This window comes from Parasteatoda tepidariorum, chromosome 1 (assembly GCF_982258835.1).
Source record: "Parasteatoda tepidariorum strain Cologne lab strain chromosome 1, Ptep-v5.0, whole genome shotgun sequence".
NCBI lineage: Eukaryota > Metazoa > Arthropoda > Arachnida > Araneae > Theridiidae > Parasteatoda > Parasteatoda tepidariorum.
This window is the reverse complement of record NC_141755.1, coordinates 107,767,374-107,783,026: the sequence shown is the minus strand read 5'-3', so window position 1 is coordinate 107,783,026 and position 15,653 is coordinate 107,767,374. Positions and strand designations below refer to the sequence as shown.

The 15,653-nt window shown below is 27.5% G+C and overlaps 1 protein-coding gene across 1 annotated transcript in view; it reads right to left on the bottom strand.

Moving 5' to 3' along the window:
• Nucleotides 1-789: 789 nt before the first annotated feature.
• LOC107447749 (phospholipid-transporting ATPase ABCA1) overlaps nucleotides 790-15,653 on the bottom strand; it is a 49,937-nt gene continuing 35,073 nt past the window's right edge. The window contains 6 exon segments of the mRNA XM_087157203.1: nucleotides 790-1,131; nucleotides 1,471-1,559; nucleotides 2,028-2,105; nucleotides 5,635-5,876; nucleotides 10,398-10,552; nucleotides 12,500-12,625. The gene's annotated coding sequence lies outside the window, so the exon portion shown is untranslated.

Here is a 15,653-nt window from a genome sequence, read left to right as displayed (position 1 = left end):
TACAGTGCACTTTTGGAGCCTTGCCTAATATTTCAAATTTTAAAAGGAAATTCTAGTTATGCTTTGTTATATGGTTTATTACAACATTTCTTCCATTTCCATTACTGTTTCATTTAAACAGTAATTAGCAAACTTTACATCTAAGCTACTTAAATGAACTCAGAATACTTAAAAAGCATTAGAAAAATGATTAGACAATTTTTACACAGAAAGTTTTAAATAAAACTCATAAGTTAGAAATTAATCGTAAGTTATCTTTTGCCATATAATTTTTTTCCATAAAAATTTATAGCTTCTTTTTAAAATTTATTTTATCAATATTATTCTTGCTATATTAAAACCTATTAATCTGTGACTCAAACAAAGATGAATTTTTAAATAAGAAAATTTTATAAATATATATATTCACTACACATAGCAATAGCTATAGTAAAAATGGGTAGGTACCAGGGCTTGAAAATTACATAGCATGGCATATCTCAGGCATTCTGATTGGGCATATATCCTTTTTTTTACAAGCCGGGCATGTAAATATTTTATCAATAATTTGCTAAGACAGTGATTATGGGTCCCTAAAAGTTTTATTATGAATAAGAATTTATGTGAGAGCAAAAATAGGAATGATATCATTATAAGAACTCTCAACTTAACATCTACTTTAAATCTTTAACCAATTTTGCATTGCGCCCTCTTTTTTAATATGAACAAAAGTTTCCAAAGAAGTTCGAAAATTCCCTACATAACAGATAAAAGTAACCAATTAACAGAAGAAAAAAGGAAATTACTTTAATTGGATTCGTGCTAAATGATATTTTTGTAGTTCGACGAATTGGGTGTTCAGGATCAGGTACGTCATTCACAGGTTCTAGTAGGCAATTATCTTCGATCTCTGGAGGAGATAAACCAGGACATTCGAAATAGTAGTGGCCATCTTCAAGAAAATGATATTCTGTACCATCATGTATGAGCGTATAATGAAATTCGCCTTGAGTGAATGTGGCATTCAATACCTCCTTCTTGCAATTATCATTTAATGTTTCTTAAGCCACATCTTAATGACTTTCATCAGATCTAGATAAAAGTAATACTACTTCTCTTGCCTCCTCATCACTTAACAATGCCGGATGTTCCCTAGATAAAAAAAAGACAGTTAAAAATATCTTAAAGAAAACAAAAATGAAAATTTATCAAGATGGGATAAAAAGTGCAAAGACTAGATTAACGTATACATTATTAAAAGTAAGTTAAAATTAGATATACAAAAAGCTGTTAATTGACTTTTTTACGTAAAAACAGTGTTTTATTTGCTACTTAATAACTCAGCAGCTCCATCTTTAGTCAGTAACAACAAAAAATAAATTTACATACTTAACTACAAAAACTAGATTAAAATATACAGCTTAAAATTAAGCTAAAATTAGATATAATAAGCAGTTAATTGACTTTTTTAGAAAAAAAACAAGGCTTTACCTGCTACTTAATAACTTAGCAGCTTCATTTTCAGTCATTAGCTCTATATATCCAAGATTGCTATTTTTTGTTGAGCTGGTATCCAAAGGCTATAAAACATTTATTGAATTTCATTATTAGAGAAGAAATATAATTTGTAAGTAATGGCTGTTTATACTCTTAAGTTTTTAAAACTTCAGGCATTTAATCCGGAAAAAAAAAATTCCAATAAATATAAGGTTTTAAATATTACAATGAAGTACCACCTTTTAAAAATGGTATTCTTTACAAACAATCAAAAACTCTTAATAAGTTTAGATATTATAAAATAAAAATATTATTTCAACTTCAAAAAAGATATTTAAACTTTCTGAAAGGGATAAAAAGGAAAGTTTAAGCTTTAAAATGAATTGATTTTATAAACAAGTAATATAAAAAAAAATTAAGTAAATAACTTCATCTCTTGCAAAGCTGACAAACAATTAAAAGAAAATTGTTACAAATTACAAACCTGGTTTATTTAATTTTGATTTAAAAAAGTTGAATTTAAAATAACAACTAATAAAGAGAACACTTACTTGTCAAATTCATTTTCACACCAGTCAGGCTCTCTAAGTTTTTGTTCATGCTACGGATAAAAAACCACATCTAAATCCCTGCCAAGAAAAAAAAAGAGAATAAAAAAATTCATTTCATTTATCATTACTTTGAAGAAATAATTTAGCTCAAAACACAAATATTTCCAAATGCTGTGAAAAGACTAAAATATCTTATAATACAAAATACAAAAAAAAAAAAAATTTAAAAATTAAATTCAATAACTTTTTAAGGACTACAAGTTGCACTACTCTGGTACAAAGTTTTCTTTTTATAGAATTGATGGTAATGTAAAAAATTATTAAAGATTATAAATTTTTAAAAAAGAAATATTAAGTTCATAACATCTATCATGCCTTCTGCAATATAAAAGTTGATGCATTTGTATACAGTACGTAAAACAATAACTAACTGTCATTAGAAGCATTTTTTGTCCTGAAAGCACAAAATGATTGCCACTTGTTAAGGCAGTGACGCTAACTTGGCCCCTGGCCTGCAGGCTGGTAGAGCCTCATAGACATGTAGTCAAGTGCAATCTTTTAGTCAATGGTCCTTTAAATCAGTAACTAAATACTCTTAATTTTTCTTCTTCTAAAGAATTTAGACTAATATTAGTAGCTTTATATAAAAAGCTACAGTATAGTGTGCAAAATAAAAGAATGAGCACCTCAATATCTTTTGGCCTAATTATTTTATCTTCATGTGCTAAGATGCTAAATTAATAGAATTATTAAGATAACATCTTAGTGTAGTGGTGCACAACCTGCGGCCCTTCGACTACTGAAGTGCGGCCCGCGAGAGCTTCCAAACACAATAAAAAAAATTTAAAAAATGGCAATTTTTAGTCGCACTTTTAAGTCATCACGTTTTGACACAATCAATTTTAACAGATTCTTTAGTAAATGTACGTTTAACGCGCTTACTTTAAGCCGATTTTATTTAAAATATAAATTATTTTTTTAAAACAGTTATTTCTACTTTTCTACGTGATTTCAAAAATCCTGAATTTTAATTACGACGCAAGTTTCAGATCACCCATTTAATTAATCACTTTTTGGTGCACTTTATTTGTGACGATTTCATCTTAAATCTAAGTGATTTTTAATCCCTTTTTTTCAATCAATTCTTTCTGTTTTTCAACAATTTTTATCGGCAGTTATTGCTATGAGTTCCCAGGTATTATAAAAAATTCCAATTATTCTATTACGACATGCAAATTTTAAATCGTGCATTTGACACGCTTTATTCATGTTGAGATCAGCATAAATATAAGTAATTTTTTTCTCCCATTATTTCCATTTATTATGATGTTATTACGACACGTGATTGTTAATCGCGTAATTAAATAATCACTTTTTGATACGGTATTTCGGTTCAGTTTTATCGTAAATCCTAGTTATTTTCTCTTCGTTTTTTTTCCGCAACGAACATGATTTGGTCGAATGTGGTAATGAATTGTGATTTGGTCAAAAACCAAATATTCGGCAAAAAAAAAGAAAGAAAATCAACTGAACACCGTACACTTGGGGCCAAATAGCAAAATCTTTTAGCAGCATAGCAACACTAAAACTAAAATTTCAATGCTCAGAATAATATTTCCTGGAAAAACGTATTCATAAATTAACTCTAAAAAATAAGGCCAATCAAGAACGATTTTGAAAATGCCGAAAAGCGAAACAGAGAACATAAAAATCAATCTTAATTTTTGAAAGAAAATTTTGAAGCTGAACATCTCAGTTTTCCTATTACCAGAAAAAGCCAAGAAAAAAGAATTAAGTCAACAGAAATGCTATTAGAAATTACTGCGTAATAATAAAAACGTCTAAATAAAGTTTTTTTTATTTAAAGAAAATAAAACGTTAGAAAAAACGTTCTTAATTTTTTAAATGAAAATCTTATGCTGAAAATCTCAATTTCAATTTGTCTCATTGCCATAATTTTCGAAGAAAAAAACTTGCTATAAAAGAAATTTTATTAGTAACTTTATTTTTAAAAAAAATGCTGAGTCATAATAAAAATAACTAAAAAAAGAAAAAACAAATTTTTCTTAGTTCCTGAAACAAAACTTTAATACTGAAAATCACACTTTTCTATGTTACTGGTTGTTTATATTACAGTACCGGGAAAGAGTGATAATAAATCAATAGTATGAGACGTTCTGTTAAAATGCTGGATTATAGTAAAAACAGCAAAAAAATGGAAAAAAATCCTTCTCAATTCTCAAAGTATCGAAAAAATGACAAAATTGACTTGTCTGATTATAATTTAAAAAACAAAGTAATATCTATAAAAATTCAAAAATTAAAAAAAAACTGAAAAATGCATTTCTAAAAAATATTCTGCCGAATATTTGACTGATCATTCAACCAACTGAATTTTTTACAGAAGGGCCAAATACTCGTTGCATCCTTAATTTAAATGCAATGTTATTGCAACTTGAGAATTCATAAAATGGCGGAAAACGAGAATTTTTATGCTGCTCACTGTTTGTAGTTTAGATTTAAATTTTTTGCTGCTTAAGTGATCTTTTTCGTTAAAAAAGAAGGAAAATGCTTACGATATAAAAAAAGTCGAATGATTTATAAAATGAAATAATAAAATACATTACAAAATAAGCATTGAATTTTATTTTGAATTATCACAGTTTTGTGTTTATTTTAGGCTTTTGTTTAAAACCTATAAATTTTCCTCAATTAAAATATTTAATTTGAATTTATATTACTTAATTATGACTAAATTTTTTCCTACTTTCATTCTGTGGGCATTGCAATTTTTTTTTATTAGAATTTAATTCTAAAATGAATTTTCGTATTGCATGATATGGAAAAAAAAACATTTACTTTCTTCAATGTTTATTTATTTTGATAAATCTATTGTTCATATGATAAAATCAGCAATTTTTTTTTGTAAAAAAAAGTATACGTTTTTATTATTTTTGAATGAATTCTAATAATGGAACACGTTTAATCTTTTACAAATATATTACTAAGCTCATTGATAAAAAAATAGAAAGCTACTGTTTAAATAAACATCACTACATTTGTCATTAACATGTCTAAATACATGTGCGGCCCTTCCTTATCCAACCTGCTGTGCAAAGTGGCTCTTCACTCAAAAAGGTTGCGCACTCCTATCTTAGTGCATGAAAGATTATAAAGGTGCTCGCTTCCTTATTTTGCATATTGTGTATAACACACTATTGAAAAACAAATTAATAAGTATTTAATCTATAAATTTATGAAGGATTCACAATAGGAACTCACTTGTAATTTTTACTTTTTTTTAAGGAACTTAGACTAATGCTTGCAGCCTCATTCCTAAAAAAACAATATTAAGAAACCAAACACTTCAATATTTTTTGACTTAAAGATTGGATCTTCATTTACTAAGATGCTATCTTAATTCGATAGCCTCTTAGAGATTATCTTAATGACTTGATTATGATTGCTACTTAGAGCATGAAAATCCAGCTGTTAGATCAAATGTTATAAAGGTACTTGCTTCTTTGTATTGCACAAATTACACAGAACACTGTATTAACAAACATTTAATCTATAAATTTATGAGGGATTCACAATAGGTACTTACTTGTAAAGAGGTAACAGAGACTGGTAATCGGAAGGTGAAGTGGTCTCAGGAAAATAACTGCGTATTCCCAGGCGGTGGGACAGTGTTTCTGCTCCCATATAAGTGAAAAGCGTTGCTACCGCTTCCCAATTAGAGTGAAAAGCAAACTGAATGGTCGCTTCCAGGTCACACTGGGCTCGGAATTGTTTGAAAAACTTGGGATCAAAACGCTATTGTGCTGTCACAGTACCACCTAGAATTATCTAGAGCGAAAAAAATTACTTAAACAAAGTTAAAAGCTTGACGATGCTCACATACATTAATTAAAATAATAAACCACAGCAGCATCTTGCAAATTTTAGCTAAAAATTTGAAGCACCCTTAATTGATATTTTATTGTATTCTGATTGATTCCTAGGTGGTATTCCTCGGTCAGGTAAATCCTAGGTTTATGGTATTCTTAGTCTAATATATTTACATACCTAGACATACATTTTCTACTTAAATGAAAAAAAAATTCAAAATTAAAATTTTATTAAATAATAAATTTTTTTTTGAAATCTAGAATATCCAGGGCAATATAATTTTTAATTCTTGAGGCCCATGCTCATAAGATATTCAGGAGTTGTTGGATGGTACAGGGCAAAATTAGGAAACTTTAGCAACAGCCAGTTGTAGCATTTTTTTTTTAACAGTAGAAACTTTTTCAAAAACAGAAAATTTTAAATGGTTAAAAATTGTCAAAAAATAATAATATGAGGCATTTCTTTTGAAGCTTCTCTCAAAATAGGGTAAATGCTACAATTGTAAAATGAAGAAAAATTTTAAAAAACAACTGTGAAATAAAATAATTTCCTAAGTGTTATGACATATTCATATTAATTCCATATTTATTTAACAAGAAAACCAATAATAAAGTGCACATGTTTCATATTTTTAATGAAAGGTGGCGACTGACAAACAAGTTTTTAATCACTATTTGTAATAGTTAGCCACCCTGTGGCGATCCTTAATTTTGACGTAAGTCCTAACTCATAATCAAAGATAAAATATTATTGGCTTAATAGTTGTTAAATTTTGATTAATGAAAAAATTTGAATGAGACATCGATTGAGAACATAGTGAATATTTTATCTTGCATTATAACAGCGTTGAACAGCGGACCCAATTTTGGGTTTACAATTACCAATGTTCCGTAGCCCTGTAATTTTGATCACAATCCAGAAGACAAGGGAACTCCGGGATCAAGTATTGGGAGAAATTTGCCCGGAGAACTTTTTTTGATTGAATTAACCTGAATTTGCATTACATGAGGAGAAAAACCACAAAATCTCCCACGGTTAGCCTGACAGCAAAGGGACTATAACCCATGATCCATCTATCACTGAGGATATTTTACATAAGCACTGTGGTCGGCGTGAGCAGGGTGCAGAATTTGCATTGACCAGCCATTACTGGGATTCAAACCGGGTTCACCTCATTGGGAAGTGAGCTCTCTATTCCCTGAGTCACTGTGGCTATCTTGAGGTGCAATATTCTAAACAATAAGTGCTGAAAATATTTTAAATTGCAATATCAAACACTAAAGGGTTACAAACCAAGATTAAACATTTCTCTATGACATACAATGATGCCATCTTTGTATCATCATTATATCATAAGATATTCAAGGTGAGTAGTTTTTGTGCTCCGTACTTGAGCTTTATATTATTTCAGAGAACTAATTTTGCCCTTTCTTAAACTTTAAGTTGCCCATATTCTCTCAAGAACTAAATTGTCTGTACATTATTTATCAAAGTAAAGCAGGAAACAATATGTATGGCTTTGATTGGAATATTGAAGCTTAGAGGCTCAAAATGAAAATGACCAGTAAAACAAAGGATAATAGAGGAATATTTTATACAAAATTTGCTGAAACATTTTTAGTCATTTACATTTTTGCAGTAAATAAAAAAAATTTAACTTGATTCCTCTATTCTCGAAAGGAATAAATATACATAACTCAGCTACTGTAAATATAGCTAAATCCTATAAGGGATTGGCAAGTGAAGAGTACAAATTCTTTTTATTTACTTCTTACGCTATTTTCATAGCAGTCGTATAACTAACAATAACACTTAATTAACAATTGCATTCAAAAGTATATTTCAATATTAAATTTTGATAAAATGTAATGTCTTTCAGTAGAAAAGGGCTCAATTTTATTGATCAGAGCAATCAAACAATTCAAATTTAAAAGTCAAACTAGAAAAGTTATATCATTCAACTTTGTAGTGCTAATTAAAAGATTTTTTCAAGAATTTTAAATCCTTAGTTTATTTATTTTAAAATATTGACATTGATTATTCTTGCATTAGGCTCTAGGCATAACATGTATGAGTATAAATATTAGTTTAAAAAAGCAGAAATAATATGCTTTGAGTAATGTAAACATGTGTTTAATTGCCTTTAAACTACAAAGAAAAAGATAGAAAAAATGCTAAATGAAAACAATAAAATTTTATTTTAATCAAACATTAAATGAAACTTTAAAATTTATGAAACTCTTTACTTCTTTAGAAATACATAATTTAAGAGACAAAACATAATGAGAAAAAATTTAAGAATAAATGTAGAAATAAAAGAAAACTAATGCTACCTCATATGTAGTTAGCCTGTCAACATAATTTAGAAGCTTCTCCCCCAGATTAAGTCTGAAAATTAATAATAGATATTTTGCTACACACTGATTATGTGTGGACCCTGTTGTAAAAAGTCATAATAGTTTAGATATAAAGCAGATTTTCCTAAAATATATATTTATTATAACATATTTCTGCAAGGAAAGCTTAATTGCTTAGAAATTGCAGAACATTACTTGAGCAAAATGGATTAATCACTTTTTAACCTATGAGGTCTTCATCTAATCAATTTATGTTATTTTATAGTAATTTTGAAAAATGTGAGCAAGCAAAGTTTTACCATGATTACTTCTACACCTTTTCAAAAATATAGCTTCGATAATTTTTTATATTGTTTTAGTTAAAATGGTTACAAAATAGTAAGGATTTAAATTTTTTTTTATTTATTTAAAATTGGGCATAATAAATTTTAATGGTTTGCTTTTAAGTAAAGCAGAATATTATAAACCATTAATTACAATACAATTGTTTAAAATTTTAATGAATACTATTTTTAACTAAAACATGCAAATTTCCTCATAATGAAAATTTTAGTAGATATTAACTAATGTTACACAAAAAAGAAAACTTCAACAATCTTGTGAATTAAAAACAAATTCCTTAACTATGCCAATACAATAGTATATATTTATACAACCTATTTTTCGCACTAATTTTACTATAAACATAATTTACATTAAGCTATAATCTAAATATCAATCTTACTATCAATTCTAGCATACATCATTTTAATCAATCCAAATATGAATTATCATATATCAATTGCTATAAGAAAGGTATGCGGAGTTAAGAGCTATAATTACTTTGTAAAAATAACCTCTTTCAATAACTCAGCTCTCTTTTTCTGCTATTTTATCCTTCTCGTCTCATAAATCTCACCAGCATCTTAATTGATGTCATAAGCAAAATTGACCATGTATTCATTTTCAAACTCATCATAAAATGATAAGATAAACCTAGAACTATTTAAATGTACTTAATATATTCAACAAAGCAAACAGCAAGGGAAATTTTTTCAACTAACTCATAACAATAAGCTATATATACAATAGATATAAACTAATGTGGCATGTGTCCTTCTCAATAAGTGATTTATGAAGGGGAGTTTGCCTAACTGCTTGAATCAAGTCTTCTCTTGTCTTCTGAGTTTTCTTCAAAATTAAAAGTCTATTAGATCCGCTATAGATTTGTTATTTAATGTCAAATACAAAATATAAAATATATGCTTTTCCTAAAAATTGTCTCAAAAATTTTTAATGCTTGACTTGTCCAAGTTAAGGAGTTAAAAGTTCCGAACATGGCAATATTTTTTATACTTATATGCCGACCAGGAAAGAAAAAATTTATTCTGGAATTGCGCAAACTTTAATACCGAATTACTACCCCTTCCAATTTGACAAAAAATTGCAAAGATGCTGAATAAACTGTACCAAAGAAAAGGAGAGAAATCTATTGCATATAATAAAACCTAAAAGTTACTTAACAACTTAATTATATAAATGAGAAATTATAAAGTTTCTCTTTTTATTCTGCTAGTCGTGCTTATTTTTATTACAACAGTCAATCACCGTGCATAAAAAAATAATAAATATACAAGTTAAAATTGAAATGTGAAAGGAAGCATATGCATCTTGAGACAAGTAAAAATTTCTTTTGGGTATGTATTTTGTACACTAACAAACTTAGAAAGGTAAGTAAATATTTTGAGATTTTACAAACCCCAGAGAAAATTGATATACCCTGTGATCTATAGAAGGGTAAGTAAATATTTTGAGGTCTTACAAACCCCAAAGAAAAGTGACATACTATGCGATTTATACAAAGGAAAGGAAATATTTTGAGATGTTACAAACCTCATAGAAAAGTGACATACTCTGTGATTTATAGAAAGGTAAGTAAATATTTTGAGGTTTTACAAACCCCATAGAAAAGTGACATACTATATAGTAATTTATGGGAAGGCAAGTAAATATTTTGAGGATTTTACAAACCCCAGATAAAAGTGACATATTATGTAATTCATAGAAAGGTAATAAATATTTTGAGATTTTGCAATCCCTAAAGAAAAGTCACATGCTATGTGATTTAAAGTAGAATTAATACCTTCCTTGATCCTCGCCTCTACCAACGGCAACGAGTGGTTTTACATCTGTGCCTCCTCTCATACCATAGTCAATAAGTTCTTTGGCAGCTTCAAAATTCTCCGACACTTTTTCTAGGCATTCATGGAGAACCCAGGATCGCTTTTTGATTTTACTCTAAAAAATTAATAAAACAATGATAACAATGATGAATAAACAATGATAAATAAAACAATGATGCCAAAACTCTGTGTTTAAAGAAATCTTTTTTTATTTAAAAACTGTTGTAGGAGATGTAACAATATTTTTTTTTATAAAATTATCTAACATTCTCAACAAAAATTTATTTTTAGAACAGTTAAAATGCAAAAGATTTTAACCTAAATTTATTAACAGTAACAGTATTTGAAAACATTTTTCAAATTCAAAGTAAATAATTTACTTGCCAAAGCATATAATATTAAATAATATATGCTTATCAATACACTGTTTTTGTTCATTAAAAACTTAGAAAACTAACAAATTTTGAAATATGATAAAGATAAAGCATTTATTAACCTCTCTTTAACTATCTAAAATTTAATCATGCATTATAAATTGCAAGCTTCAAGAAAAGTCAGGAGAACGAAGAACAATAATACCAAATTTTTTAATTATTATAGCTCAATCAAAATTTTAATGACATTACAGTTCAACTTAACATATAAAAATTTGATATCAAAGTATTATATTAATAATGTATATAAAAGAATGAGTTCTTCATGTGAGTCAGTTTGATGAAAATGTCACTCTTGAACATTACTAATTAAGCATTATTAATTAATTATTAAGTGCATTTTAACGATTTATTGCTCAATAAGCATAATTAATTATTATTAACGTCTTATTAGCATAAATATTAAATACTGAAGCAATAAATAAGTTTTAGCACTGATGATTTAATAATAAATAAAGAATAAACTACTTTTTTGAAAATTATTTTTAACACAATCAAGCTTTAACCATAACAATGCTTATAAATAATGCTAATATTATGCATTAGTGCTAATATTAAAAAATATATGCTGGTAATATAAATTGATTTGAAATATTTTTCAATCTTCCAGAATTAACTTTTTTATATAAGCATTGTATTTTGAAAACATTAGAATCATAAATAAAATAATACAGTATACATACAATAAAAATTTGTTTACACTGGTAACAGAAAAATTTTTAAAAAATCTGTAAAATAAAAAACATAAAATTCGGAAAAGGACCTCTTTCCCTTGGATTGTAGAATACAAATGAGTTATTAACAAAAGTGAAACAAAATTTAACTCATTCTATAATTACATTTCCTAAATAATTTTAAAAACTATCAGAACATGCAGTTGTTCATGGTCTGTATTATTTTAAGTATTTTTAGAAGCATTGTGACTTAGTTTTAAATTTACACACAAACATTTATTTTATAAATATATTTTTGTAGTAGAGCAATAAAAGGAAGAATTAAGAAATCACAATTGTTCATTAAACTTATATTAGCAATAAGCTCATTATAAAATTTATTTTTGGAATACTTACTACTTTTTCATTAGATGAAATTTAAATTAAAGTATTTTCATGAGTAATAGAAAATTAAGTTACTTATATTATCACTTATTTTAAATTATTTCTATAAAAAAAATTATCTTGGTTTCATTTAAAAAAAGTTGGGTTCAAACTGTGGTTTGAAAAACAGCTAACCCTGATAGAGTCACTGAGCAGGGGAAACAGTATAAAAGTTGCATAGATTTTGTGCTGCAACTGTTCGACTCGTCAACAGTCAGTTAAAATGCGCAATTTTAGCATATAACATTAATGTCTTCACTAATTCTATTTTCTAGCATAACCTCAAGCTGTTATGATCCAATGAAAAACTTTCTTCTGCGCTCTTTAAAACTTTTTAACCGATCAAGTTTTCTGAAAGAGAGAAAGCTGATATACATCCTTAGAAGAGTACCTAGTACTGAAATGTTAGATTTATACATTCTAGATTAAAAAACTTATTGTTCAACGACGATTCCTGTAAAACATAATGATAAATACTTTATAACGTGTTAAATAGTGAAACAATTTGAAGGTAAATAATACCAGTCTTACCAAATAATTATTAATAGTCTCAACAGTAGCTGCCATTTTTCTCCACTGACGCTGGTACACAAGATCAGTATCTAAATTATAGGCCTGAGCAAGAGCCAATGCTTCTCCATATTCTTCGTTATTAATCTTTGAAAAAAGATAAATGAAGAAAATTAAGAAAATCCAGCTTGCAAGTTAGAATGCATTGGAAATACGGTATTATCACAAGAATACAAAAACTTTAAATTTAAACTAGAAATAAAATAGTTTTTTTAATTACAATATCAATAAATTTAAACATTTGAAAACTTAGAAATATTCAAATATTTTTTAATGGTTCACGTTTACAAGCATAAATGCTAAATATAAATAATTCTATTTAAACTAAAACACTTCAGCATAGTCAGTAAAATTTGTGTTTCAAAAATAAATAAGCATAAAAATCAAATGATCATCAAAATCTTAAGGATGAGGAAGCCATTTATTAGTCCATAAAGTTTTCTTTTATGTATACAGTGTTCGCCTCTAAGCCTTTTTTTAGAAGGGCACCCTGGCCTACCTATCCTTTCATGTGCCCTCTTTCACCTTTTATAATAATAAGCCACCATCGCTTAAAAACACTGTCCACAGTTTAAACCATAATTTTACACAGGTGAAATTATCTGTATACATAGGTTTAATTCTGATTACTTTTGTCAGGATAATTTGTAACTGGTTACATTTTTATAAGTTTCTCTTTTTTTGGCGAGTATAATTGATGAATTTTTAAACGAATTTTAAAGTTATTTTTTCAATACCTTTTTTTCAAAAAAAAGGTATTGAAAAAATTTTGAAACAGAAAAAGGTTTCGTTAAATATTTATTTCCTCGTAATTTTCAGCTTGAATTATAGAAAAAAGTTGTTAATCAAAAGTTTTTTTCAAGTTGTTTATAAATAATCATTTAGTTTTTAGTTTGTTTTAAAAAAAAATGCACAGTGATTTTTTTTAGCATGCCTTTAATTAATGATTTTCTTTATAAACTACAAATGTTTTTCTCATTTTGATAAGGAGTGAGAATTACTTTTTAAAAATGCATACACACAAAATAGTATAAGAGGGTAAATTTTTTAAATAGTAAAAGAGAAAAATTGTTGAGGATCAAATTCAGTTCCTACATAATATTACACATTTTTACAGTGCTAAGTGAGTGCCTTTTCAAAACTCTAAGCACTTTTCTGTGTGAATGCACCCTGACCTTTGTTATTCCTAGGGAGAACTCTGTGTATAATACTTTCACAAATGATTTTTATAAAATAATGATGTAAATTTAAAAGTATGAAGCAAATAATAATAACAACACTAAAAACTAAAGTTAAGTATGAATAAGGGAAAAGTTTGACAAAAATTACTTTCATGTCACCATTTTCAAACATTTCTGAAAATCAGCAAAAATTCCTTAGGAATATTTTTCTTAAGCTGTGTAAAATCTATTGAAATGCCTAGTTATTTTAGTTTTAGCAAAGTTACATTGTTTATTTAAGCCCAAAATTAGATTACTTCAGGAAAAGTCAAAATTAGAACCAGGTGGTGCGTTGTTACTTTATTACGTAATCATAAGAGTTTTTTATTTTTGGCGAGGAGGAAAGAGAGGGTGTCCAAAGTTAAGAAAAAATACATACTTTATTTGTACGTCTCCATATAAATCGAAGCATTTTTTTAAATTTTTCTAAAGATAACTTTTTCTAAGGATAGGAACTAATTTTAGTTCATTCGTAAATGAGCAGAGTAGAATTTTAATAGATGGATGATACTAATAATGCAAAATACCTATTAAAAATTTTTAACGTTAAAAATATTAAATTTCACTTAGCAAGCTCATATTGTATTAACATTTATTTTTAATAAAATGCTGTTCTTTTTTATAATTTTTCGTTGCTTCTGTACTATGTTTATTCAAACTATTTATATCTAAACAAATGTGTCAAACATTTCAAGGAAGGAATTATTTAAAACAATTAAAAAGTTTAAAACTAATGCATTTCATCTTATTTGCTGAATTCATGACTTTAGCATATCATTTAAAGCTTACTCTTAATTATTATTTAAAATAGCTAAATATTTTCTTGAATTATGAAAATAATTAATTTTCATTTACATTATTTAAAGTTCAAACTAAAATTTGTTCATTTTCTCAATATGGCCTAAAAGGAAAATATAAAAAACGAAAACGTCTTAGATACTTCTTAAATATTTTGGAACACGGCATTTTTTTTTCTTTTTTGAAAACCGATAAAGATCATTTCTGAATTAGAAGACCTTTATCATTTTTTGAAGAACAAATTCTTGTGCTCTTCTTTGTTAAAATTTTATAACCTTATAGTAATCACGAAACTAATTAGTAACTCTTATGTGGGATTATTAGTTAATAACACTTTGCAGTATGAAAACATTTATATCAAAACTAGTAAACAATTTACAAAAAAGAACTCAAATACGTTTATTAAGAGGGAGTTTATTTTTTGCTTTGCTAAGTGACTGGAAGGGAACCAAAGATCTGAATTACTAAGATCTTATCTATTGAGCATTTTTTTTCTCTCCTGTTGGCTTTTGCACTTTTCCAACTCTAAGCACTAGCAAAGTGCAGTTTTATACTTAATTATTACTCACAGTTCCAGTTATTCATGACGTGTGTTAATATGTTACTATTAAAAAAATGAAAAGGAAATTGCACAATTGGTATGCAATATGTAAAGCATAGCTTTCATGAGGCGAACCAGGTTCGAATTCCTGCAATGACTGGTCGATTCCGCAACCGGCTCGCATCTACACTAGTGCTGGCGTCCTCAGTGGCAGACGGATCATGGGATAGAGTCCCCATCAGATTAACAGTGGGAGGTTTTACTCTCCGTGTAGTGCGGATTAGTTCTATAAAAAAAGTCCTATATTAAGGCAAATTTTTTCGCAATACAGGAGTTCCCTTGTCTTCTAGATAGGGTTCAAAATTACGAGGCTTTGTAGTTGAACATTGGTAGACGTAAATCAAAAATTGGGTCAATGACGGTTATAAAATAAAATTGTTAAGGAGACATAACGTTGGCTCAGCGGAAAAAGAATTCCCTTACCAATGAGGTGTCCTGGGTTCGATAACTGGTCTATATGGGTTCTACTCCCAGCTGGCATGGACGTTAAGCGAAA